The sequence below is a fragment of the Hyperolius riggenbachi genome, chromosome 9 (genome assembly GCF_040937935.1).
Source record: "Hyperolius riggenbachi isolate aHypRig1 chromosome 9, aHypRig1.pri, whole genome shotgun sequence".
Lineage (NCBI taxonomy): Eukaryota > Metazoa > Chordata > Amphibia > Anura > Hyperoliidae > Hyperolius > Hyperolius riggenbachi.
In genome coordinates, this window is record NC_090654.1 from 51,831,450 (window position 1) to 51,859,219 (window position 27,770).

Here is a 27,770-nt window from a genome sequence, read left to right on the forward strand (position 1 = left end):
TTATGGTTTCCGGAACAAGTGCGTGAGAAAAGTGATAACAGTGTAACATTGGTAAAAAAAAAAAGTTATTTTAGACTTAACTCCCCTGGGACCACCTAACGCCGGTGGGCGTGGCGGCAGCCCCAGGACCGCCTAACACCGATCGGCGTCAAGTCCTGGGGCTTTTGCAGGAGATCTCACGCAGGCTGCGTGCGCATCTCCTGCTCGGACCCGCCTTCGCCCCAGCTTCAGATGGGCAATCGCCGCTCTGGAGACTGTTGACGCCGTCTAATTAACATGTACAGCGCTGCGATCGGCAGCAACGCTGTACTGGGGACAGCCGTGTGACACGGCTGTCCCCTCCATATGCTGGGGAGTGATCAGCTGTCATAGGCTGAAGCCTATGACAGCTGATCACGCTGATTGGCTGGCGGGGAGAGTTAATAAATATTTAAAAAATAGTCATTTTTATAAAAAAAACAAAAACTAATATTGATTAAAAAATAAATAAACACAGGGGGGGGGCTCTGTGTTGGTGGGGTGAAAAGGGGGGGGAATCACTTGTGTTCTGTGTTGTGCGGCCCTGCAGCTTGGCCTTAAAGCTGCAGTGGCCATTTTAGTAAAAATGTGCCTGGTCTTTAGGGGGGTTTACCACTATGGTCCTCAAGTAGTTAAAGAACAACTATCAAAGAAACTGTTTTTCTGTAAACCCCATATACCTTTAGAGCTTTTAGCCAGCAACCCTAGAAAGCTTTTCAGAGGTCTCTCAGCACAGCTTATGTGAAATGAAATGCCTTGTTTACCAGCTGTTTGTAACAATTTTGTGTAGTCATCGGGGAGGGGGCAGAGCTGAATGGTAACCTTGCTGTAAACTGTTTACTTTACACTGCGTGGCAGAGATAGACACACCGGATCAAGCACACAGACAGAGATGCAGCTGATGATTATTTATACACATTTGGAGCAATATTTCTGCTTTCTATCATTCTGAACACATTTTACTCACAGGATTAGAGCCAGTGAAAATTTCTGTATGCTGAATGTGCTAGGCACAGTCCTCCATAGTAATGCCCACAGTGAAAACTGTTCTCTGTAAATGTCATTTTCAAAGTTGAAAAAAGCCTTTGTATTGCTATTTGCTAGTAATTAATGCCTTCTGGGTGTCCAGACGGGTCGTTAAAAATGGCGCAGGCTGAAAAATGGCGCACAATTTTGCTGACAAATCATAAAACGTTATTTACCGTTTTATTGTGAATACATTAAAATGGTAAAAAGTGTTTTATGATACATGTATCAGCGGAACGGTGCGCCATGCAAAAATGCAGCGGGCTAGATTTAGGCAGCAGGGGTCGGCGGGGAGAGAGAGGCAACGGGACACTGGAGGCATTACCTTGTCCTGGCTGATCGCTCCTTCACTTCCTAGTTAGTTTGCTGTAGTCCTGCAGCCAGCCAATCACCATTCGGGGAATGAAGCCACATGGTGATTGGCTGTATGCAAGACTACAGCAAACTAACTGAAGAAGTGAAGGAGCGATCGCCGGCTGGGACAAAGTAATGCATGCATATGCACATCCTCCCTCCAGCTAATCCTACTCCCTCCAGTGTCCCACTGCCTCTCTCCCCCACCGATCCCTGCTGCCTAAAACTAGCCCCCTGCATTTTTTAAGACTTATATAGCAGTATAAGTGTAAGGCACACTGCCTGCGCCATTTTTTAACACTTATAACGCTAAATAGCATTATATAATTACTAATTATTTTACTACCTACATTAAACTGCTGCTTGTAGGGGCAATTAGCTCTTGGTTTATACCATTTCCCCGAAATTAAGACTTCCCCCGAAGAAATCCTTAGCAGGAATTTTGATCATGCCCGAAATATAAGGCCTACCCTGAAAGTAAGCCATAGCTGCAGTAAGGGGGAAAATTATGGCAACTTGTGTTTCTACTGGAGCCGATGGTCTCGCGGGCGGGACTATGGCGCTGTCTTTGGGCCAATCCCTGTACTCGCTGCTACTCAACGAGTGCAATGATTGGCTCAATAACAGGGCCATGGTCCCGGCTGCGAAACCATCAGCTCCAGGAGAAACACAAGTTGCCATAGCTTTTCCCCATAGGCTGAAGCTCTGGGACAAAGCAACATGGAGTTGGGGGAAAGAAGAGGATGCAGGGGAACATCGGGGGGACACCAGGAGGATGTGGGGGGACAGTAGAAGACACAGCATAGGACATAGAGGGACACAGGAGGACACTAAATGTACAAGGACACAGAGGCACACAAGAGGTGGATCCAGTAAAGGAAGAGGGCGCACAGCACAGGAACTTGGGTGTTCATAGAAATATAAGACATCCCCTGAAAATAAGCCCTAGCAAAAAGTTTTCAGGAGCAAAAATGAATATAAAACACAGTCTTATTTTTGGTGAAACTGTTATGTCTAGATTGTTGCCCAGAGTTGTGATTTACGGTACTTTCTAAGATGTTCTGCAGAAGCTGTGGACCCGAACGGTCATTGGCCTTCCGCCAGTGTCCTCACACTTGTAAGGTACCATGTCCCGCCTCCCCGCCCACTCCTGCCAGATGAGATCACCATTCACCCTCTACAAACTCATTGCAAGCCGTGAAATGGATTCGGTGCAGTGGTGAACATGTAAATTACCTTCATTAACATGGAGCGTCTCTCTCCTCCTCTGCAAAACAACAACACCGCTGCACTGGCATCTCGAAGCCGCCGCAGCAAAATGTTAGCCAGGCTGCGCACTCCACGGTGACGGGCTAACAAAGGGGGAGGCACGAGGATTGGCCCTGCACCGATCTCAAGCTAAGCTGACAAATGATGATGTCATCCTGTCAGCCATATTAGTGCTGTTCCAGTTCTCTGCCAGTCACTGACAGCTGGGAACGTGACAAATGCCAATACATTATGTACTCCGACAGTCTGACAAATGCCTCAGACTTGCATGACAGCTTTCACTCTAATGTATTTGTTATACCAGCTAACCGTTTATTTGTTCTAGAGGAATTGTAATGACATATAGTAGAACATAATGAATTATTCAGGGTGCCCATTTGTATCTCAATATTCCTTGCTTCAGCATCAGAAATACTTCTTATAGCTTATATTTATATATGATGTATTGGTAGATACCCCCACACCAGTGATGTTTAACCTAGGCCATTATGTCATGTAGCATTTTACCAACAGAGCATTCTGGGAGATCATGTGATGTTCCTGGAGTAAAAAAAAACAAAACAACATTACACTCCCTTTGCCAGCAGTAAAGATGGTGGCATCACTGTTAAATCATATATCAGACTAGGTACACCCTAAGCAGAAACGCTAGCATTTCTGCCACCTATTAAAGTCTATGGGCCACATGTAAAAACGCATATATTGCATATTTTCAAAGGCGCATGTAAAAGGCACATAATGTATCTCAGTGGAAATGTAGAGGGGAACCCATTTTTATTTTTTTTATATACAAATATGACACTGTATTTTACTCCATTGATTAGGGAAGATAATAAAAATGCAAATGCCAGAAAAAAACGAATCAAACGCTGAGGCTGGGTGCACACATAGAACGTGAAAGGTTGCGGTTTCTGTCACGTGCGTTTTTTTTTGTGTGTGTGGTTTTACTGCATTTGCATTAGCGTTTTTTCCCGCAGATGTGTTTTTCAAGCGTTTTGCGTGCGTTTTAGGCGTTTGCGTTTCGCATATACAAAACGCATATCAATTGTGTTTTATGCTAATCACTAGGAAGACAACAGGAAGCGGAAATACATCACAAAACAATTTTTTTTTAAAAAGGCAGAAAAAAAACGCATGAACACGTTTCCATTGACTTTCATCATGTGCGTTTTTGATGATTTTCTGCATATTATGCAACAAAACCTGCGGTTTTAAAAACACACGCATAGAAAACGCCTTGTATGCATTTTTTCCTGCGCCCTATAGACTTCCATTAGTGGCAAAAATGTAGCGTTTTCCGCAACGCTAGCGTTTTTGCTAAGGGCCCTTTTACACTTAATCGGTTGCTCGCTGTTAAAACGGAAAGAAAACTGATTTTAAAGTAATGCCCATGTTTTCCTATTGGCAACTTTCACACTCAGGCCTAGTGCACACCGAGCGGTTTTTGGAGCGATCCGCCGGCCGCATCCGCCTGGAAAAACGCTTGGCTAATGTATTGCAATGGGATGGTGCACACCGGCGGTTTGAGGTTTTTGCCAAGCCGCAAACGCGCCTCCTGCTGCGTGTTTGCGGATTTCGGAAGCGTTTCGTCCTCAATGTAAAGTATAGGAAAAACGCAAACCGCTCTGAAAAACGCTACTTCAGAGCGGTTTGCCAGGCATTTTTGTTACAGAAGCTGTTCAGTAACAGCTTTTACTGTAACAATATGTGTAATCTGCTACACAAAAACGCACCCAAAACCGCTAGGTATGTTTAGAAAACCTCTCTAAACATACCTAGAATCGCTCTGAAACCAGCTCCCAAAACCGCTAGCGTATTGCGGATCTGCTAGCGGTTTTGGTGTGCACTGGGCCTTAATGTGTTTTAACTGAAATCTTTTTCACAATGCACTGCTATGGAAAAAACACCTACCAACGCACAGTAACGCACACCAACTGATTGGCCTAATGCACACAGAGGAGTTTTTCTGAGCGTTTTGAGTTTTTAAATCTGCTGCTAATGTTATCCTATGTGTCTGTGCACACTGGAGCAATGAGGTTTTGTAAAAAAAACCATAGCATTACATTGGGAAGAGCTTTTGAAACCTCTAAAAGCTCTTCCCAATGTAATGCTATGGTTTTTTTTTACAAAACCTCATTGCTCCAGTGTGCACAGACACATAGGATAACATTAGCAGCAGATTTAAAAACTCAAAACGCTCAGAAAAACTCCTCTGGTGTGCACCAGGCCATTAAGTGTAAATGGGCCCTCAGGTCTGGTGTGCACCAAAACCCGCTAGCAGATCCGCAAAATGCTAGCAGATTTTGAAACACTTTTTCTTATTTTTATGAGGCGTTTTGCGGTTTGCTGCTGCGGATTTAAGTGTAACATATTTCATATATTGTTACAGTAAAGCTGTTACTGAACAGCTTCTGTAACAAAACCACCTGGCAAACCGCTCTGATCTGCCGTTGTTCAGAGCGGTTTGCATTTTTCCTATACTTAAAGGGGAACTTCAGTCTAAACCATACATGTCAAACTCCGGCCCGTGGGCCAAATCTGGCCCTTAGAGCCATTTAATTTGGCCCCAAAGTGGTTTCCCCACTTTGCATTATGTTTGTCCCACTCAGACCACCAGGGAAGCTATATTGGAGGCGAAGCCCTAGAACAGCAGGGAAGCCATATGGGGGAGCTAGGTGAAAGCACTAAACACCAGGCAACTGTATAGCGGATGGGTGGGGGCGACTAGACACCAGGGAACTGTTATGGGAGGAGGGAGGGCGACTAGACACCAGGGAACAGTTTAGGGGAGGCAGGACAACTAGACTCAAGGGAACTGTACAATGGAGGGAGGGGAGCTATTAGACACCAGGGAACTTTAGAAGGGAGGAAGGAGGCCAGTAGACACTGATGTTGGCCCACGACTAGGTCCCAGTTTTCAGTTTTGGCCCACTTTGTATTTTAGTTTGACACCACTGGCCTAAACAAACATACTGTTATTAAGTTACATTAGTTATGTTAATTAGAATAGATAGGTAATATAATATTTTACCCACCCTGTTTTAAAAGAACAGGCAAATGTTTGTGACTCATGGGGGCTGCCATCTTTTTGGTTGAAAGGAGGTGACAGGGAGCATGAGACTCAGTTCCAACTGTCCTGTGTCCTGATAACCCCTCCCAGCTGCACACACTAGGATTCAAATGTCAAATTCAAAATGTAAAAAAAAAAAAAAATTGCACCAAAGCAGCAGAACAAGAACAACAACATCAGAAATCCCATCATGCTTTGCACAGCATAAGGGGAAAACTTCCCAGGCAGTTTTCTTCTGTGCAGCTAAAAATGAGGCTTGTATAAGAGAAACAAAGTTCTGATGGTGTGAAACTGTTAAAGAAACACCAAGCCTTTTCAGTGCTGCTGAGCTGATTTTTAGTCTGGAGGTTCACTTTAACATTGAGGCAGAAATGCCTCCGCAATCCAAAAAATACCTCACCCCGGAAGTATGCGTTTCAGCAAAACGCCTCCCGCTCTGGTGTGACCCACCCCATTGAGATACATTGACCAAGCGTATCCACAGCCGCAAGCGGCTCCAAAAACGCTCAAAAACCTGCTCGGTGTGCCCCAGCCCTAAGTGTGCTTTTAGCCATGATGTGCTCCCAGCCTCAGGTTTTACAATGGGCAAACATTGATTAAAGGAGAACTGTAGTGAGAGTTATATGGAGGCTGCCGTACTGATTTCCTTTTAAGCAATACTAGTTGCCTGGCTATACTGCTGAGCTATATGCCTGCAGAAGTGTGCATCACACCAGAAACAAGCATGCAGCTAATCCTGTCAGATCTGACAAAAATGTCAGACACATGATCTGCTGCATGCTTGTTCAGAATCTACGGCTGAAAGTATTAGAGGCAGAGGATCAGCAGGGCTGCCAAGCAACTGGTATAAATAAATATTTATACTGGTGGAAATAAATATGGCAGCCTCCATATACCTCTCACTACAGTTCTCCTTTAAATATTTATAAATATTGTAAAAAAAATTAAAAAAAACAAAACACTTTTATGTACAATTACGTTCTTTCAGTATATACGGCAAATCACATGTATTTTTCTCACATTGGTCTATTAATTTCCAAAAACAGATTGATAAAGTTCTGAATGATTCTGGAATGTTTATTATAATTGGACAACAGTTAGTGTAACAATTTGGGTGACCTAATGACATAGCTTGGTACGGCATCTGTTGCTATAACGATAGCGGCTGTAGATTCGACATAAGATTTATGCAGAAAGGGGATTAAGTGTTCCATGGTGATAAAATTATTGTAACTCTCCAATTGATTTATGATTGAGGGTAGGTGCACACATAACATAACATGAAAGGCTGCGTTTTAACCTCCCTGGCGGTTTGTTAAAATCCGCCAGGGGGCAGCAAATACCTTTTTTTTTTTTTTTATTTTATTTTTTTTCATGTAGCGAGACAATGTCTCACTACATGATAGCCGCTGCTGAGCGGCATCCCCCCAGCCCCTCCGATCGCCTTCGGCGAACGGAGATCAAGAGATCCCGTTCAAAGAACGGGATCTCTTGGAGGGCTTCCCCGTCGCCATGGCGACGGGGCGGGATGACGTCATCGACGTCGTGACGTCAAAGGGGAATCCGATCCACCCCACAGCGCTGCCTGGCACTGATTGGCCAGGCAGCGCACGGGGTCTGGGGGGGGGGGGCGGCTGCGGTGACGGGTATAGCGGCGGATCGGCGGGTAGCGGCGGCGATCGGAGGTTACACGCAGCTAGCAAAGTGCTAGCTGCGTGTAACAAAAAAAAAATTATGCAAATCGGCCCAGCAGGGCCTGAGCGGTGCCCTCCGGCGGCACCGCCAGGGAGGTTAAGTTGTGTGCATCTTTTTTGTGTGTTTTTGCTGCAATTTTACTGCGTTTTTGGTGGTTCGCTTTAGCGTGTTTTTACTGCAGATGCGTTTTAGGTTCACATATACAAAACGCATATGTGTTTACAATTGCGTTTTATGCAAATAACTAGGACGACAACAGGAAAAGGAAATACATCACAAAACAATCTTTTTTACAAGAACGCATGTAAAAATGCATAAAAAAAACTCATACCATTGTGTTCTCATTGAGTTTAATATGCAATGTTTTGCATATTATGCAACAAAGCCTGCATTTTTAAAAACGCACGCGTAGAAAACGCATATGCGTTTTTTTATATGCATTTTTTTCCTGCGGCCCATAGACTCCTATTAGTGGCAAAAACGCAGCATTTTCCGCAACGCAAGCGCTTCTGCTAAGTGTGCACCTAGCCTGAGAATAAATCTATTTTACAGATTGGACCACCATCAACCTGTTATTTAATTTTTAACATAAAAAGTCAAGTACATCTGAAATGAGAAGCATGTTGAGGCTGTCATAGTTATTTCCTTTTTAAACAATACCAGTTGCCTGGCAGTCCTGCTGGTCTCTTTGGCTGCAGTAGTATCTGTAACAAGCATGTGGCTAAGGCTGCTTTCACAGTGGGACGTTACAGGCGCACGTTAGAGCAGCCTGTAACGCACCCCAACGCACAGCAATGAAAAATCAATGTGCTGTTCACAGTGTCCACGTTGCGTTACATTGTAACGCAGCACGTCCATATAACGTACAGCATGCAGTACTTTACACGCGGCGAAGCCGCGTTAGACTGTTTGCACATGCTCAGTACGGGTGGGGTTTTTTATTTTGGGGGCAGAGAGGAGACGGGGAGAGGCCGCTACGTAGCCAGGCACATGGCTACTTAATATTCACTGCACTTGCAGTGTTTTCTTCTTGGAGCGGCCGCTGATTGGCTGGCGGGACCACGTGATGCGGAGAGCTCCGCTCACGTGGTCTCCGCAGTGCCTCCGACAGAGCAGGCGCACCAAGAGCGGCTTGTAACGTGGCTCTTGGTAGCGTCCTGCTCCAACACCACCAGGCGCTGCGTTCGGGGCACGTTATGCGACCTTAACGTCCCCTCTAACGCAACGTCAACAACTGATCTGTATGCTTGTTCAAGGTAGTGATGGGCTCATGAGTAGCTGTGCGGGTGGCCAAGGGGGGGTTAATCTTACCCATCAGCCATCTTCTTGCTCCGTCCCTCAGCGCCTCCCACGCTGCGTTCCAATCAGGCATCATGTGATTATACTCTTCCTCCTTCAACCCGGAAGGAGGAAGTGTTTGTAATCACATGACGCCGGATTGGAACGCAGCGTGGGAGGCGCCGAGGGACGGAGCAAGAAGACGGCTGATGGGTAAAATTATCCCCCCACCCACCCTCGGTCACCCGCACAGCTGCTGTAATTAGCAGGATGAAATTCGAATAACCCTATTCGAAATTTCATCCGAAGTCCAATTTGGGAGCATCCCTGGTAGTTTTACCTACTCGAATTTGTGATTCAAATGAGGCTTTATTGCCTCAGCTGTGTGCATGGGAGACCATATTAAATTACCCATAAGTCCATCGTCTTCTATGAGTCCCAAACATCTTGCATGCGGCCTATGGGACGCGTTGTAAGACTCAATACCGCGCACTAGTGTTGATCAAACAGTGTTCACCACTGTTCGTTATTCCCCGAATATCGGGGTGTTCGGGTTTCGGTTCGGGCTCGGCCGAGCACCTCATGGTGCTCGGCCGCGCTGTTCAGGGGCCCGCACGGGCCGTTTTCGGGGGGCTGGAGGGGACGCAGCATGAGGGCAAAGCCATGGCCACAGTCGGCGGGGAGGGGGGACGCTCCCCCCTCCCTCACCTCGGGGCTCTCCCCTCTGCGCTCCCCTCCAGCTTAAGTTATTGTGACGTGCAAGGTGGGCAGCGGAGGGCAGATACAGGCAGCGGGCAGATACATACCTTCCGTGCGTTTTGATGCGTACTCCTCGCTTTAGCGTCTGACGTCACAGGAAGGGAAGTCAGACGCTAGAGCGAGGAGTATGCGGTGGAACGCACGGAAAGTATGTATACCTTCCGTGCGTTCCACCGCATACTCCTTGCTCTAGCGTCTGACGTCACAGGAAGTGATGTCAGACACTAGAGCGAGGAGTACGCATGGAATGCACGGAAGGTATGTATCTGCCCGCCCTGCACGTCACTATAACTTAAGCTGGGGGGGGCGCAGAGGGGAGAGCCCCGAGGTAAGGGACGAGAGGGTCCCCCCTCCCCGCAGACTGTGGCCATGGCTTTCCCCTCATGCTGCGTCCCCTCCACTTCAGCCCCCATAGACTTTAATTAGGTTCGGTGTTCGGCTGAATATGCTGAACATCTGGACCATGTTCAGCCGAGCCGACCCGAACCCGAATATCTGGGTGTTCGATCAACACTACCGCGCACTTCCTCCTTGAAGACGGAAGGAGGAAGTGCAGTAGTGAGTCTTGCAACACCTCCCATAGGCCACATGCAAGACGTGTGGGATGCATAGTAGTCGACGGACTTGTGGGTAAGTAACCCCCTCTCCCAGCCACACAGCTGAGGCAATTAAGCCTCATTTGAATTGCAAAGTCGAGTAGGTAACTACTCGTGAGCCCATCACTAGTTCAGGGTCTATGGCTAAAAGTATTGGAGGCAGAGGATCAGCAGGACAGCCAGGCAATCTGCATTGCATAAAAGGAAATAAATATTTCAGCCTCCATCAGGCCCGGATTTACATCACAGGAGCCTACAGGCACAGATGTTCTGGCACCCTGGAATTCACCGCAAGTGTACTGGCTGGCTCTGATGTCGCTTCTCCTTCATTTCTCTTGCCCTTCATAGCTACAGGTGCCCCTTAGCATTAGGTAGCCAGAGGTACCCTCATTATTGAGTAGCTAGAGGTGCCCCCGACTGAAGGGAGATCTCATTAGTAGAATGCAGAGAGCTGGGTGAGTAACCTCTCATTTACACTCTGCTTGGGACTCTTGCATAGGGAAGGAGGGAGGCAGGCACTAGGGGAGGGAAATGAGCCGCGTTTCCATCATTGTACGCCTGTAGGCACGTGCCTACAGTGCCTTATGGTAAATCTGGCCTTGGTCTCCATATTCCTTTCAGTTCAGGTGTGCTTTGAAGGACAATTGAAGTGAGAAGAATATGGAGGCTGCCATGTTTCTTTCTTTTTAAAGGATACCCGAACTAAAATGTGACAATGAGCTAGACATGTTTTTGTACAGTGCCTAGTACACAAAACTATGCTGTGTTCCTTTTTTTTTCCTTTCTCTGCCTGAAAGAGTTAAATATCAGGTATGTAAGTGGCTGACTCAGTCCTGACTCAGACAGGAAGTGACTACAGTGTGACCCTCACTAATAAGAAATACCAACTGTAAAACACTTTCCTAGCAGAAAATGGCTTCTGAGAGCAAGGAAGAGGTAAAAAGGGGGAATTTCTTATCAGTGAGGGTCACACTGTAGTCACTTCCTGTCTGAGTCAGGACTGAGTCAGCCACTTACATACCTGATATTTAACTCTTTCAGGCAGAGAAAGGGAAAAAAAAGGAACACAGCATAGTTATTTGTGTGCTAGGCACTGTACATACCCATGTCTATCTCATTATGTCACATTTCACTTTGGGTATCCTTTAAGGCCTCTTTCACAGTGGGACGTTAAAGTCAGACTAACGCACAGCAATACAAAGTACATTCACAGTGCACACGCTGCGTTGTGTGTAACGTGCATGCTGTGAGCTTAGCAATACATTTGCTGCGTTATGTGTGTTGCACATGCTCAGTAATGTTTTTTTTAAAAAATGTAACGCATGCGCCGTTTTCATTCCATGAGTATGCGACGAAAACGGCGCACCAAGAGACACATAACGCTATGCAAAATAACATCCAATTTTATAACCTACATGCGTTAGGGGCACATTGTGCGACTAACATCGCATCAAACGCAACGTCTCACTGTGAAAGAGGTCTTAAAGGAAATAAATGTGGCAGCCTCCATATCCCTCTCGCTTCAGTTGTGGAGTCAAATTTTTGATCGCCTATTCACATTCTTTGTGCGCAATTTGTGTAAATATCAGAAACCATTCAGTGTAAGAAATATGCAATAGTAGAGGCAGTGGCGGCTCCAGGAAATTTTTTTAGGGGGTGCTATGCAGGTGCTGGACCAATTTCCGGGGGAGCTGACGACCTGCGGCGCGCGAAGCGCGCCGCGCCAAAAATGGGTGTGGCCACAACCTGCGGCGCGCGAAGCGCGCCGCGGCGAAAAAATGGGCGTGGTCATGACCGGATGAGGGCGGGGCTAACTGTAATTTAAAGTGAACCCAGGGTGAGAGTGATATGGTGGCTGCCATATTTATTTCCTTTTAAACAATACTAGTTGCCTGGCAGCCCTGCTGATCTATTTGGCTGTAGTAGTGAACTGAATTACACCAGAAACAAGCCATGCAGCTAATCTTGTCAGTTCTGACAATATTGTCAGAAACCCCTGACCTGCTGCATGCTTGTTCAGGGTCTATGGTTGAAAGAATAAGAGGCAGAGGACCAGCACGGCAGCCAGGCAACTGGTATTGCTTAAAGGGAGATAAATATGGCAGCCTCAATATTATTCTCACCTCGGGTTCCCTTTAAAAGTGCAACGCAAAGACAGAGGGCCCAAGTTTTGGTGACCCTTTTCCCTGAAAATTCACATAATTGTGCAGGTTTTCTCAAGAAAATACACGTAATGTGAGCAGATTTTAACAAAAAACACGTCCAATGACCCCAATATGCACAATCGTTATCAGATATGGCCCCAATATGCACAATCGTTATCAGATATGGCCCCAATATGCACAATCGTTATCAGATATGGCCCCAATATGCACAATCGTTATCAGATATAGCCCCAATATGCACAATCGGTAGCAGATATGACCCCAATATGCACAATCGTTAGCAGATATGACCCCAATATGCACAATCGTTATCAGATATGGCCCCAATATGCACAATCGTTATCAGATATGGCCCCAATATGCACAATCGGTAGCAGATATGGTCCCAATATGCACAATCGGTAGCAGATATGGTCCCAATATGCACAATCGGTAGCAGATATGGTCCCAATATGCACAATCGGTGGCAGATATGGTCCCAATATGCACAATCGGTGGCAGATATGGTCCCAATATGCACAATCGGTGGCAGATATGGTCCCAATATGCACAATCGGTGGCAGATATGGTCCCAATATGCACAATCGGTGGCAGATATGGTCCCAATATGCACAATCGGTGGCAGATATGGTCCCAATATGCACAATCGGTGGCAGATATGGTCCCAATATGCACAATCGGTGGCAGATATGGTCCCAATATGCACAATCGGTGGCAGATATGGTCCCAATATGCACAATCGGTGGCAGATATGGTCCCAATATGCACAATCGGTGGCAGATATGGTCCCAATATGCACAATCGGTGGCAGATATGGTCCCAATATGCACAATCGGTGGCAGATATGGTCCCAATATGCACAATCGGTGGCAGATATGGTCCCAATATGCACAATCGGTGGCAGATATGGTCCCAATATGCACAATCGGTGGCAGATATGGCCCCAATATGCACAATCGGTAGCAGATATGACCCCAATATGCACAATCGGTAGCAGATATGACCCCAATATGCACAATCGGTAGCAGATATGACCCCAATATGCACAATCGGTAGCAGATATGACCCCAATATGCACAATCGGTAGCAGATATGACCCCAATATGCACAATCGGTAGCAGATATGACCCCAATATGCACAATCGGTAGCAGATATGACCCCAATATGCACAATCGGTAGCAGAAATGACCCCAATATGCACAATCGGTAGCAGAAATGACCCCAATATGCACAATCGGTAGCAGAAATGACCCCAACATGCACAATCGGTAGCAGATATCGCCCCAATATGCACAATCCGTAGCAGATATGACCCCAATATGCACAATCCGTAGCAGATATGACCCCAATATGCACAATCCGTGGCAGATATGACCCCAATATGCACAATCCGTGGCAGATATGACCCCAATATGCACAATCCGTGGCAGATATGACCCCAATATGCACAATCCGTGGCAGATATGACCCCAATATGCACAATCCGTAGCAGATATGACCCCAATATGCACAATCCGCATCACCTGAAAAAGAAAAGAAAAACCCATTTACTCACCTACAGCCAGAAGACCTTCTTTCCCGACCTCCCGTCCCGAGTCCCGACCTCATTGTGGCGCGCAGCGCCCGCGCGCCCACGATCCTCTTCCTTCCCGACGTCACGACGAGACTTCCTGCCTGCATGCAGAGAGCAGGGCTACGGGAAAATGGCCGCCCGAAGTCTGCAGAACAGGGCTCCGGGCGGCCATCTTACCGTAGCCCTGCCTGCTGCTCCGTGCTGCCGGTGTGTGAACTGACTTGGCGTCTTTTAGACGCCTGAAGTCAGTTCACTCCAGGGGGTGCTTTGGGGGTGCTTGGACAATTCTAGGGGGTGCTCGAGCACCCCCCTGGCGCCGCCACTGAGTAGAGGCCAGAAAGGGGGCAGATACATTTCCACAGCATTCCATTGACCTGTTTGTTTTTCTTCTTGTTGCTGCTGTTTTTTTAATCCTTGTTATGTGTCCATCACAGTTCTGGAGAGAGAAAAGCAGAGAATATGGAATAGTGTCAGCGCAGGTGCCACGCGTGTCATGTATATTCATGAGGCGCTTTGTGACTGAGCTGTCACAGCATTCCAAGTGCTCACGGATAGCTGACAATGACATGCACAGCTGAGGGAGAAGTCTGAAGGATTGAGCAGAATACAGTGCAGCTTGCCAGCAGAAATAACAGAACAGGCTGGTGAGCCACGTTCCAGGGTGACTCCCCTCTGCTGCTAATAGATCATCACAGACCGCCTGAGGGGGGGCAACAGGTGACTACACGTGCTCCTGGCTGAGGCACAGAATAAGTGTTACCGTTTAGAATGGTTAATCATTCATAATAACAGATGCTGTTTCAAGCAATAACGGTAATTTTAACATTAACCCTTAAAAGCTCACAGAGGGATCTGCACTGCGTTCCCTGTGACAGCAGGAGTGCAACGGATCAGGGCAGTGGCGCGGGCCCACCAGGAAAGCTTCAGCCTGGGGCACGCAACCCCCTTCCACCCCCCCTATTTTAGGCTCACATATATATGTACTCACTATACATATGCACATATACATGCACATAATGCACTATACATATATACATAATTTGGTAGGACATTAGATCATGGTAGGGAATAGATTGTGAGCACTTCTGAGGACAGGGAGATGTCCACAAGCGGTGTGCGCACTGGAACATGGGCGTGGTCATGATGGGTCATGGGCAGACTTAAAAATACACAAAATAACAAAAAAAATACACAAAATTAGTAGCAGGGTTATTCACAGAGAGTGGGTCTGACAGATAAACTTTAGATAAAATAATCAAGTAGTTACATGCCTCATAATAATTCATTAAGTAGTCAAATTCAGCAAAATAAAAATATTAAGTAGTCACACACCTCCAGATAAAATAATTAAGTAGTTAGGTGCCTTACAATGAACAAAATAAATAGCCAGGAGCATCAAAATAAAATAAGTAGCCAAATGGGCCCTGTATACATAAATTAAGCCATGTTCCCCAAAAAACAGAAGTGGTCATGTGCCCATATGTATCAGTATTAGAGATGTCGTGAACCTCCGATTTTTGGTTCGCGAACCTTCGCGGAAGGTTCGGTTTGCGGAAAAGTTATCGAACCGCAATAGACTTCAATGGGGAGGCGAACTTTGAAAAATAGAAAAAATTATGCTGGCCACAAAAGTGATGGAAAAGATGTTTCAAGGGGTCTAACACCTGGAGGGGGGCATGGCGGAGTGGGATACATGGCCAAAGTCCCGGGGAAAAATCTGGATTTGACACAAAGCAGCGTTTTAAGGGCAGAAATCACATTGAATGCTAAATTGCAGGCCTGCTTCACACTGACACACCAAACTCACTGTGTAACGCACCGCAAACAGCTGTTTGTGTAGTGACGGCCGTGCTGGACTGGTGCGCACCGTGGCCAGAGTGTAGGCCGTGGCGTTTTTCAAGCCCATATGGTCGCCGGGCTGTGGTAGCTCAACGATAGAACAACAGTGACTGTCCAGCTGATCAAATTTGGTGTGACCACAATGAAGCAACGACCTTATTATCTTTTGTGTGCCACCCCCACCCGAGACACTCATATAGCCGGCGGTCATTGCTTCATTGTGATACGCAAGCCCCTTCACCGCGGCAAGGTAATGATCACGAAGGGGGATGGGCACATGTACATGCCTTTGGTTTTTTTGTTGCAGCCGCCCGCAGTGCAGCCAGAAAAATTAGCCAGGCATGTACACGTACCAGAAAAATTAGTGTAGAGGCCGCTGCTAGCAGCGGCCTTAAAAATTCAGGAATCCGCCTAGAGTCCTGGACCCTGTTGGTGGTGGCGGAGAAGGCAAGCGGCCTGCAGGCAGAGATGCTGTGTGTGGGGACTGACTTAGTCTTCGGTCGTGCAGTAGCCCTCCGTGATCCATTCCTCATTCATTTTGATAAAGGTCAGGTACTGAACACTGTCGTGACTTAGGCGACTTCTCTTCTCAGTAACTATGCCTCCAGCTGCACTGAAGGTCCTTTCTGACAGGACGCTTGTGGCAGGGCAAGAGAGAAGTTGTATGGCAATTTGGGACAGCTCTGGCCACAGGTCAAGCCTGCGCAACCAGTAGTCCAAGGGTTCATCGTCGCTTTTCGCAGAGTCTACATCCACACTCAAGGCCAGGTAGTTGGCTACCTGCCGGTCCAGGCGTTGGTGGAGGGTGGATCCGGAAGGACTATGGCGAGGAGTTGGACTAAAGAACGTCCGCATGTCCGACATCACCCTGAGATCGCTGGAGCGTCCTGTCCTTGCCTGTGTGGACTTGGGAGGAGGAGGGTTACTGCCAGTGGTACCTTGATTGCGTTGTGCAGCCACATCACCCTTAAACGCATTGTAAAGCATCATCGACAGCTTGTTCTGAAAGTGCTGCATCCTTTCGGCCTTCAGTTGAGTTGGTAACAGGTCCGCCACTTTGTGTCTGTACCGAGGGTCTAGTAGTGTGGCCACCCAGTGCAGGTCATTCGCCTTGAGTTTTTTTGATACGGGGGTCCCTTAACAGGCTGGACAACATGAAAGAGGACATCTGCACAAAGCTGGATGCAGACGTACTCTCCATCTCCTCTTGCTCTTCCTCAGTGACGGGACGCAACTCCTCTTCCTCCCCCCAGCCACGAACAATACCACGGGAACGTGAAGCAGTAGAAGCCCCCTGTGATGGCTGCTGCGGTTGTTCTTCTTCCGCTGCCTCTTCCTCCTCCACAGAAACACCTTCCTCATCATCACCATCATCAGAGTCTGACTCCTCTCCTTCCCCACATGACTCCTCTTCTTCCTCCTCCTCGTCCCCCCTCTGTGCTGCCGCAGGTGTTGTGGAAACATCAAGTTCGGGTGTAAATGGCTCCCACGACTCCTGCTGCTGTAACTCTTCTCGTTCACGCTCCTCCACAGCTGTATCCACCACTCTATGCACGGCACGCTCCAGGAAGTAGGCATAGGGGATCAAGTCGCTGATGGTGCCCTCATCGCGACTCACCAGTTTGGTCACCTCCTCAAAGGGCTCCATGACCCTGCATGCATTTCGCATCAGTGTCCAGTTGTTGGGCCACAACATCCCCATCCTCCCAGATTGTGTCCTTGTACTGTAATGATACGGGTACTGGGTGACGGCTTTCTCCTGATCTAGCAGGCGAGAGAACATCAGCAGGGTGGAATTCCAGCGAGTCGGGCTATCGCAAATCAGGCGTCTCACCGGCAAGTTGTTGCTACGCTGAATGTCCGCAAAGCGTGCCATGCCCTTGTAAGAGCGCCTGAAATGCCCACACAACTTCCTGGCCTGTTTCAGGACGTCCTCTAAGCCTGTGTACTTGGACACAAATCTTTGCACGACCAGATTCAGCACATGTGCCATGCAGGGTATGTGTGTCAGCTTTCCCAAATTCAACGCAGCAATGAGATTGCTGCCGTTGTCACACACCACGTTGCCGATCTCAAGCTTGTGCGGGGTCAGCCATTGCTCCACCTGTTTGTTAAGAGCAGCCAGGAGAGCTGCTCCAGTGTGACTCTCCGCTTTTAGGCAAGACATGTCTAACACTGCGTGACACCGTCGTACCTGGCATGCAGCATAGGCCCTGGGGTGGTGGGGCTGTGTAGCTGGAGAGGAAATCGAGGCACCAGCCAAGGAGGAGGAGGAGGAGGAGGATGATGATGACGACAGCGAAGCAGTGGTAGCAGGTGGAGAGGAGGTGGCTGGAGGCCTGCCTGCAAGCCGTGGAGGTGTGACAAGTCGGTCCGCTGCGCAGCCATGTACTCCCTGCTTGTCAGGAACCGGCCCGCGGCACGCCTGCGTATACGGTTCCCGACTGCGGGTTTGACCAGATTAAGCGGGGAACAGCCTTATTTAAGCTACAAACAAGGCTGGAACCCCTCAAAACACCTCTCACTGCCACCACTAGCGTTGCTAGACACTTCCACTCTGCTGTCGAGTCCTCAGCGCGCACTCCGCGTTTTCGTATTTGGGTCAGCTTTGCGCTTAGGCCAAATACGGGAACGCCACGCACCCACACACACACACAGTTGCAATCTTACACTGTCGTGAAGCAAAGACCCACTAACAGTCGTTCCGAACGATACTGTTAGCTACTCGCACTGGCGTTGTTCGTACGTTGGGTCAGCTGCGCGCTTAGGCCAACGTATGACAAACGCCCCCACACACAATGCAATTACAATTTCCTACGGTAGTGTTGCTCAAGCGTACAATTAGGCATGAACTTATACACGGTTACACTTCAGTCTCTTCTAGGCTATGAGGGTTAGTTTAGTACGGCAGAAGTCAAACTTATTAAATAATAATTTAATATTCTAGAAAAACATAGAACAGTGCAAAACTGAAGATATACAAAGAGATTACAAAAAAAACAAGTAAAAATAGTTACAAGATAAAATGTACAAAGATAACACACAAAGCGATTTTGCTTACCAAAATAAAGGGATCCCGATAGAAGAATCGTGGACTTTGGTGTGGACGGACACAGTCTGGCTAGACCAGGAGTTCACTAGCTTGGGCCAGGAGACCGGCTGCCACTACCGTCAGAAGAGAACTAATTTGAGGTAGCTGTCCCCTGGTTTTTATAATGAAATATTCGCCTCGAGGCTGTAAGCCTGTGTGGACGGGGGGGAAGCTGGATTTAATTACATCCTCAGTCATAATTGGATTTCCAGAGATCCAACATCCACTATAGTCCACACACCCAACAAAAGACTTCCTTAGCCCAATTTCCCCAGGTTACAATGTCTTTACATCAAGAGATTGTTAAATGAGGCTTTTCAACTCCACCAATAATTCAATTTCCACAGGTAGAAAATGGTATCAAAAGGACTTCACCTCTTCAATAATTTCCAGTAGGCTGTCAAATACATTTCAAACATTCAGGTGTCAGCTTCCCCCTGCCCCCAAGACTCTAGCAGGCTTGCCTTGTCCCAATGGCTGACACCAGACTCAAAAGCCATGCCGACCAGCCTATTCTTCCTCAATTGGCAGGTAATTAGCAGTAGACACAGTTTCCCCTGCTGGACAATGGGGCAGAGGTAATGGACATCTACATACAGAATTACATTAGACAGACTTCAGTTTACTCTGGCCAGGTGACCAATTACTCCCAAGCCCAATACACATCTGAGGCATTATTCAGACAACATGGTCTGACCACCTGTATAGGCTTCACAGCAACTGTCTAATTAAGGGTTTCCTCATTAGAAGCAGGCAATGATAGGTAATTTACACTTTATACGGAATTCCAGGAAGACTGGCTAACAGACAATCCCATATGTTACAGTCAAAAAATGAAGGAAATATGTTCCTGTTATCCTTAATGTCATCAGCACCTCAATATATCTCCACACCTCCGCCGTTAACTTGGTGCAAGGCAGATGATCTTCCCAGATCATCCTGCCTGCACCTACACTGTTGGTTCTGCTTGACGGGACAGCCCATCAGCATTCCCATGATTGCTCCCCTTCCCGATAGCGCTGGCAGGTGATTCTAACGAATCATCCTGCCAAAGCCTACATTGACGGCCTGGCCGGGTGGGGAAACCCTTTAGCATCCTCAGGAGGGTTCCCCACCTGTCAGTTAGCTCCAAGCTACACGACTGGAAAGCTAGGTCAGGTTGCTGCAATGTGTCGTTGCCCTTGGCAACCTGACGTAACCAACCAGGGGAATGCGTGTCAGTGACGACCGTGAATTTGTGACCATAAAGACAGTGCTGCATCTGGGGAAGGGTCCCCACAGTCGCTACACGCACTCTCTCTATAGTGGCAGGACCTATCTCTCGGTCCCTTTGGGGAACGATTATCTGCCGGTCTGTCTCCTCCACTTCAGACAGCTCAGAGGGAATAACTTCCCAGGACCCTCTCAGCCCGCCCCTCCCAGCTGGTGACCTGCTGGCTAGCCCCCTGAGCTCTTCCAGGCTGCTGTCAAATCGAACCGCCCCAGAGAGCTCAGTGCTGCCTGTCACACATTCCAGGAAGGCTGCAAACGGAGAGGCTCCTGGGCCCTCCGGGCCAGGTTCCGAATTGGATGTGGCTGACCCAGCAACATTTGCCACTTCGGTGGACAGTCCCTCTGCTGTAGACCCGCTAGCACTGCGGGTTACCACTGCAGCTGAGGGAGTGCCCACATTATACACATCATGAATCACATCACATTTGGTCTTAAAAACATCTGAAGGGGAAAGATCTGGCCTGGTGCCGTCTGCCCCTTCAGTGGGCAATCCATCTGCTGCAGCCCAGCGAGCCCGGCTGGTTACTCCTGCAGCCGACGGAGTGTCCACCTGACACACAGCATTATGTAGCACAACACATATGACATCAGCATTATCCATCTTACACATATTGACATTTAGAACATTACATTCCACATCAACATTATCTGCTGCATTATACCCAGTGCTACCCAGCACTTCACAAGTAGCATCACTAGTTCTTGCATCGATCGCCTCGATAGTCCATGCGTCATAAAGGACATCATCAGTTTCTGCATTCTCCGGATCAACATGTCCCACTCCAGGCCTAGGCACTGGAGAATCACTAGGGCTGGCTCCTAGCAAACAGTCCATAGCCCCTGGGGCCTCACTAGCACTCCCTACTTGCACAGCATTATCAAACAGTACCTTGCACGAGTCCTGAACTTCTGCTGGGGATGCAGGCCCCACAGGGTTTGGAGTAGGCTCATACCGGGCCACTAACCGTCCCAGGTCAGTACCCAGCAAAACGTTGGTAGGGATTTTGTCTGTTACCCCAACTTCTCTCAATCCGCTGCCGGCCCCCCAATTCAGGTGGACCAAGGCGGTGGGTATGGCTGGGGTGACACCCCCAATTCCTCGGACAGCAATCATTTTCCCAGGTATGTACTGCTCCGGGTTCACAAGCTGGGGATGTATGAGAGTCACTTCTGCTCCAGTGTCTCTCAGCCCAGTGGCAACTGTACCCCCAACCGTGACAAGCTGCAGATTCTCTGCATAGCCAGTGGCATTCCTGGTAGCACACAAAGCCGTTGGGACTTCACTGGCGTTTGAGGCCTCACTGGATTTTGGGGCCTCCCTCTTCCTCTCTGGGCAAGTCGTGCTGATATGACCCACCCTGTCACATACAAAGCATTTCCGAGTGTCAGGTTGCTTGAATCCAGGAGACAGCGGTGCTTGCCTCCTCTGGGTGCTGGGTGAAACAGGTTTAGCAATCTGTTCTCCTCTCCAGCTGGGCGTAGTAGTCCTCCGGGACTCAGGTGCTCTATGGGCGGTGTAGGCATCGGCCATTTCCGCAGCCTCATCCACTGTCTTTGGTTCTCGATCCAGCACAAACAGCCGGACCTCAACAGGACAGGTGTGTAGGAACTGGTCTTTTATCATCAGCTCCTGCAGGGCATCCAAGGTTTCAACAGCCAGTCCTTTTACCCACTGCTGGAAGGCAGTGCGCAGGTTGCACGCATGATCCAGGTAACTGTCATTAGGACCTCGCTGCACTGTCCTGAAACGTTTGCGATACACCTCTGGCGTGAGGTGGTATCGTGCAATGATGGCTTTCTTAATTGCCTCAAAGTCTGTTTCTTCCTCCTGGGGGAGACTCACAAACGCCTCCAGGGCCTTGCCTCTCAGCCCTGGTGTGAGGTATCTTGCCCACTGCTCACGGGGCACCCCATACTGCCGACAAGTCCTTTCAAACCCCTGTAGGAAAGTGTCTATGTCAGAGTCCTTGTCCATAGCGGGGAACTTATCCAGGGGGATTCTGTGGACTCGCTCACCTTCGCGTTCTGCGGGTCCAGCAGACCGGTTCTGCTGCTGAAGTTTAGCCAGCTCCAGCTGGTGTTGCCGTTCAGCACTTTCCCTCTCGGCCTGGTGTCGCTGTGCCGCTTGTTCCCTCTCGGCCTGGAGTCGCTGTGCCGCTTGTTCCTTCTCTGCTTGTCGGTGCAGTAGGATCAGCTTTAGGCGCAGTTCAGGATCAGCCGAGTTCAGTAGCTGTAGATCAGCTTCCAGAGATGTCATCTCCGTGTTCGGTGGATCATCCAGGACATCGTCTCCACTCGCATCCTGTAGCGGGAGCGATTCCTCCTCTGGCATGTCGTGAGCTGCATCCGCTGACGTTGAAGCACGGGCTTGCTCTGCCTCATCATGCTCCTCGAGGGCACGAACCAACTGCTCCTTAGTCTGGCCGCTCACCGTCTCGATGCCTTTGTGCTCACACAGGTGGAGTAGCATCTCTTTATTTTGCCTTGCATAGCTGGATGCTTTCTGAGCCATCGTGTGCAAAAAATAAAAAGAGAAAAAAAAAAAAGGGGGGAGGGAAAGCAAACACCAAGTGTGTATCTTTGAACAAAAAAAAAAAACGTATATAGTTTCTGCACTGAGTAGACTTCTGTAGGCTAGTTGCTTCTAGCAAGCTTCCAGCCTTTAGTACTCAGAATAGCGAGCTAAACTGCGTACTAATGTACTAAACGATGCCACCACTGCCAGCCAATTATGTCAGGAACCGGCCCGCGGCACGCCTGCGTATACGGTTCCCGACTGCGGGTTTGACCAGATTAAGCGGGGAACAGCCTTATTTAAGCTACAAACAAGGCTGGAACCCCTCAAAACACCTCTCACTGCCACCACTAGCGTTGCTAGACACTTCCACTCTGCTGTCGAGTCCTCAGCGCGCACTCCGCGTTTTCGTATTTGGGTCAGCTTTGCGCTTAGGCCAAATACGGGAACGCCACGCACCCACACACACACACAGTTGCAATCTTACACTGTCGTGAAGCAAAGACCCACTAACAGTCGTTCCGAACGATACTGTTAGCTACTCGCACTGGCGTTGTTCGTACGTTGGGTCAGCTGCGCGCTTAGGCCAACGTATGACAAACGCCCCCACACACAATGCAATTACAATTTCCTACGGTAGTGTTGCTCAAGCGTACAATTAGGCATGAACTTATACACGGTTACACTTCAGTCTCTTCTAGGCTATGAGGGTTAGTTTAGTACGGCAGAAGTCAAACTTATTAAATAATAATTTAATATTCTAGAAAAACATAGAACAGTGCAAAACTGAAGATATACAAAGAGATTACAAAAAAAACAAGTAAAAATAGTTACAAGATAAAATGTACAAAGATAACACACAAAGCGATTTTGCTTACCAAAATAAAGGGATCCCGATAGAAGAATCGTGGACTTTGGTGTGGACGGACACAGTCTGGCTAGACCAGGAGTTCACTAGCTTGGGCCAGGAGACCGGCTGCCACTACCGTCAGAAGAGAACTAATTTGAGGTAGCTGTCCCCTGGTTTTTATAATGAAATATTCGCCTCGAGGCTGTAAGCCTGTGTGGACGGGGGGGAAGCTGGATTTAATTACATCCTCAGTCATAATTGGATTTCCAGAGATCCAACATCCACTATAGTCCACACACCCAACAAAAGACTTCCTTAGCCCAATTTCCCCAGGTTACAATGTCTTTACATCAAGAGATTGTTAAATGAGGCTTTTCAACTCCACCAATAATTCAATTTCCACAGGTAGAAAATGGTATCAAAAGGACTTCACCTCTTCAATAATTTCCAGTAGGCTGTCAAATACATTTCAAACATTCAGGTGTCAGCTTCCCCCTGCCCCCAAGACTCTAGCAGGCTTGCCTTGTCCCAATGGCTGACACCAGACTCAAAAGCCATGCCGACCAGCCTATTCTTCCTCAATTGGCAGGTAATTAGCAGTAGACACAGTTTCCCCTGCTGGACAATGGGGCAGAGGTAATGGACATCTACATACAGAATTACATTAGACAGACTTCAGTTTACTCTGGCCAGGTGACCAATTACTCCCAAGCCCAATACACATCTGAGGCATTATTCAGACAACATGGTCTGACCACCTGTATAGGCTTCACAGCAACTGTCTAATTAAGGGTTTCCTCATTAGAAGCAGGCAATGATAGGTAATTTACACTTTATACGGAATTCCAGGAAGACTGGCTAACAGACAATCCCATATGTTACAGTCAAAAAATGAAGGAAATATGTTCCTGTTATCCTTAATATCATCAGCACCTCAATATATCTCCACACTGCTTGCTGCCATCGGTCACCAGGTTGACCCAATGGGCTGTGTATGTAATGTAGTGGCCCTGCCCGTGCTTGGCAGACCAGGCATCCGTGGTCAGGTGGACCCTTGACCCAAGGCTGTGTGCCAGAGATGACACCACTTGCCTCTCAACTGCACGGTACAGTTTGGGTATGGCCTTTTGTGAAAAATAATTGCGGCCTGGTATCTTCCACTGCGGTGTACCAATGGCCACAAACTTACGGAAAGCCTCCGACTCCACCAGCTTGTATGGTAATAGCTGGCGAGCTAATAGTTCCGCCATGCCAGCTGTCAGACGCCGGGCAAGAGGGTGACTGGCAGACATTTGCTTCTTATGCTCAAATACTTCCTTCACGGACAGCTGGGTACTGCTGTGGGCAGAGGAGAAGGAACCGCTGAAGGGAAGAGGCGGTGTGGAGGAGGGTGGCTGTGAAGGTGCAAGGGAGAAAGTGGATGAAGACGATGCACCTGAAGGAGGAAGAGGAGAAGGAGGGTGGCTTGTCTTTTGAGGGGTGCTGCTTTTCCTCAGGTGTTCTTGCCATAGCTGTTTGTGCCTTCTCTCCAGGTGCCTTCGTAAGGCACTTGTCCCTATGTGAGAGTTGGCCTTTCCACGGCTCAATTTTTGCTGGCAGAGAGAACAGGTGGCTTTGCTCCGATCTGAGACACACACGTGAAAAAATTTCCAAACTGCTGAGACCCCCTGGGGTGATGGCGCTACGGTGGCATCAGCAGCTGACGTTGAAGGGCATGTTGGCTGGCTGGCCATAGCTGGCGATACATGGCGCCGGACATTGCCCCCAGCTGTTTCTGAGGACGAGCTCCCTCTGCTTCAATCATGGAGTCGTCTCCTCCTACTCCTCTCTGACTCCTCCTCTGAACTGTCCCCCTGGTCATCTCCTCTACCGGGAACATATGTGGGATCCGTATAATCGTCATCATAATCCTCCTGGCCAGCTGCGCTTTCCTCAGACACCTCCTCAACTGCACCAACTTCAGGTGGTTCATCATCCCCCTCCTCACACGTTACGTCCATACTATCGCCACCTAACTCAGACATATGAAGTGGTGTACCTGCGCCTTCTTCTTGTTGTTGCAGTAGTGGCTGTGAATCAGTGATTTCACCACCACTACCAAATAACTCCTGCGAAGTGTCAAATGCAGCAGATGTGGTGCTTGTTGTAGCGCTGGTGGCTGCGGGAGATGAGGTGTTCTGTGTTAAATACTCAAGCACCTCCTCACGATTTTGGGAAGTGATGGCACGTGCATTCTTCTGAGCACTGTATTTTGGGCCAGGTCCGCACAAAATCACAGCAACACCACCTCGCACAGACCTGCCGGTGTCTGGTGGCCTTCCTCTGGGTCTGCCTCTACCTCTTCCTCTACTTGGTTTGTCCATTTTGTCCATCTCGGGGGGATGCTAGCTATATGCAGTGAGGTGGGTTCACTCAACACAACAGGTAGTTAGATGCAGTGAGCTGGGTTCACTGAACAGTAAAGGTACTTAAGATGCAGTGAGGTGGGTTCTCACTCAACACAACAGGTAGTTAGATGCAGTGAGCTGGGTTCACTGAACAGTAAAGGTACTTGAGTGAGAACCCACCTCACTGCATCTTAACACAACAGGTAGTTAGATGCAGTGAGCTGGGTTCACTGAACACAACTGGTAGTAAGATGCAGTGAGCTGGGTTCACTGAACAGTAAAGGTACTTAAGATGCAGTGAGTAGAGGTGTACCGAACGGTTCCAGGCGAACATTGGGGGTTCGCGTTCGCCTGCGCCAGGCGAACTTTTCCGGAAGTTCGATTCGCCCCATAATGCACTATGAGGGTCAACTTTGACCCTCTGCATCACAGTCAGCAGGCACATTGTAGCCATTCAGGCTACAGTAAGCCCTGGAGCCCCACCCCCCCTTATATAAGGCAGCCTCCGGCGGCCATTACAGTCACTCGTGTGCCTGCTAGAGAGAGGAAAGGGACAGCTGCTGCAGACTTTTTCTCTTAGGGACAGATTAGTTAGGTTCTAGGCTGCTTTGCTTGTTCCTGACTGATTAATATTGCTTTTAAAGCACCCAGCAACAGCTCTTTTCAGAGCTCAACCTGTACATTTTTTTTTTCTGACACTTTTGTTGCATGCACAGCCTTGCTAATTGATAGTGTGTGTGCCACTGCCAGCAGCCCAGCACATTCAGTGACTGACTGCCTGTGTGTGTGACAGGGAGCTGCACATTGTACTACCCAGTACTGCATATACCCCAGTACCTGTTGTGTTTACTTAACCCACCTCATCACTGCATATACCTAGCGTTGTGTTGAGTGAACCCAGCTCACTGCATCTAAGTCTAACTACCTGTTGTGTTGAGTGAGAACCCACCTCAATGCATCTTAAGTACCTTTACTGTATACTGTTCAGTGAACCCAGCTCACTGCATCTAACTACCCAGTACCTGTTGTGTTTACTTAACCCACATCATCACTGCATATACCTAGCGTGGTGTTGAGTGAACCCAGCTCACTGCATCTAACTACCTGTTGTGTTGAGTGTGAACCCACCTGGCCACCTCACTGCATCTAACTACCTGTTGTGTTGAGTGAGAACCCACCTCACTGCATCTTAAGTACCTTTACTGTTGAGTGAACCCAGCTCACTGCATCTAACTACCTGTTGTGTTGAGTGTGAACCCAACTGGCCACCTCACTGCATCTAACTACCTGTTGTGTTGAGTGAGAACCCACCTCACTGCATCTTAAGTACCTTTACTGTTGAGTGAACCCAGCTCACTGCATCTAACTACCTGTTGTGTTGAGTGTGAACCCACCTGGCCACCTCACTGCATCTAACTACCTGTTGTGTTGAGTGAGAACCCACCTCACTGCATATAGCTAGCATACCCCCGAGATGGACAAAATGGACAAACCAGGTAGAGGAAGAGGTAGAGGCAGACCCAGAGGAAGGCCACCAGGCACCGGCAGGTCTGTGGCTGTGCGAGGTGGTGTTGCTGTGATTTCATGCGGACCTGCCCCAAAATACAGTGCTCAGAAGAAGGCACGTGCCATCACTTCCCAAAATCGTGAGGAGGTGATTGAGTATTTAACACAGAACACCTCATCTCCCGCAGCCACCAGCGCTACAACAAGCACCACATCCGCTGCATTTGACACTTCGCAGGAGTTATTTGGTGGTGGTGGTGAAATCACTGATTCCCAGCCACTACTGCAACAACAACAAGAAGGCGCAGGTACACCACCTCATACGTCTGAGTTAGATGGCGATAGTATGGACGTAACGTGTGTGGATGGGGATGATGGTGGACCACCTGAAGTTGGTGCACTTGAGGAGGTGTCTGAGGAAAGCGCAGCTGGCCAGGAGGATTATGATGACGATTATACGGATACCACATATGTTCCCGGTAGAGGAGATGACCAGGGGGACAGTT

At 48.3% G+C, this 27,770-nt stretch overlaps 1 long non-coding RNA gene across 1 annotated transcript in view; it reads right to left on the reverse strand.

The window, feature by feature from the left end:
- Nucleotides 1-14,081, reverse strand: part of LOC137532331 (uncharacterized) — a 106,160-nt gene extending 92,079 nt beyond the window's left edge. The window contains exon 1 of the long non-coding RNA XR_011023910.1: nucleotides 13,787-14,081. This is a non-coding gene — a long non-coding RNA (uncharacterized lncRNA). The remainder of the gene's footprint in view (nucleotides 1-13,786) is intronic.
- Nucleotides 14,082-27,770: the final 13,689 nt, after the last annotated feature.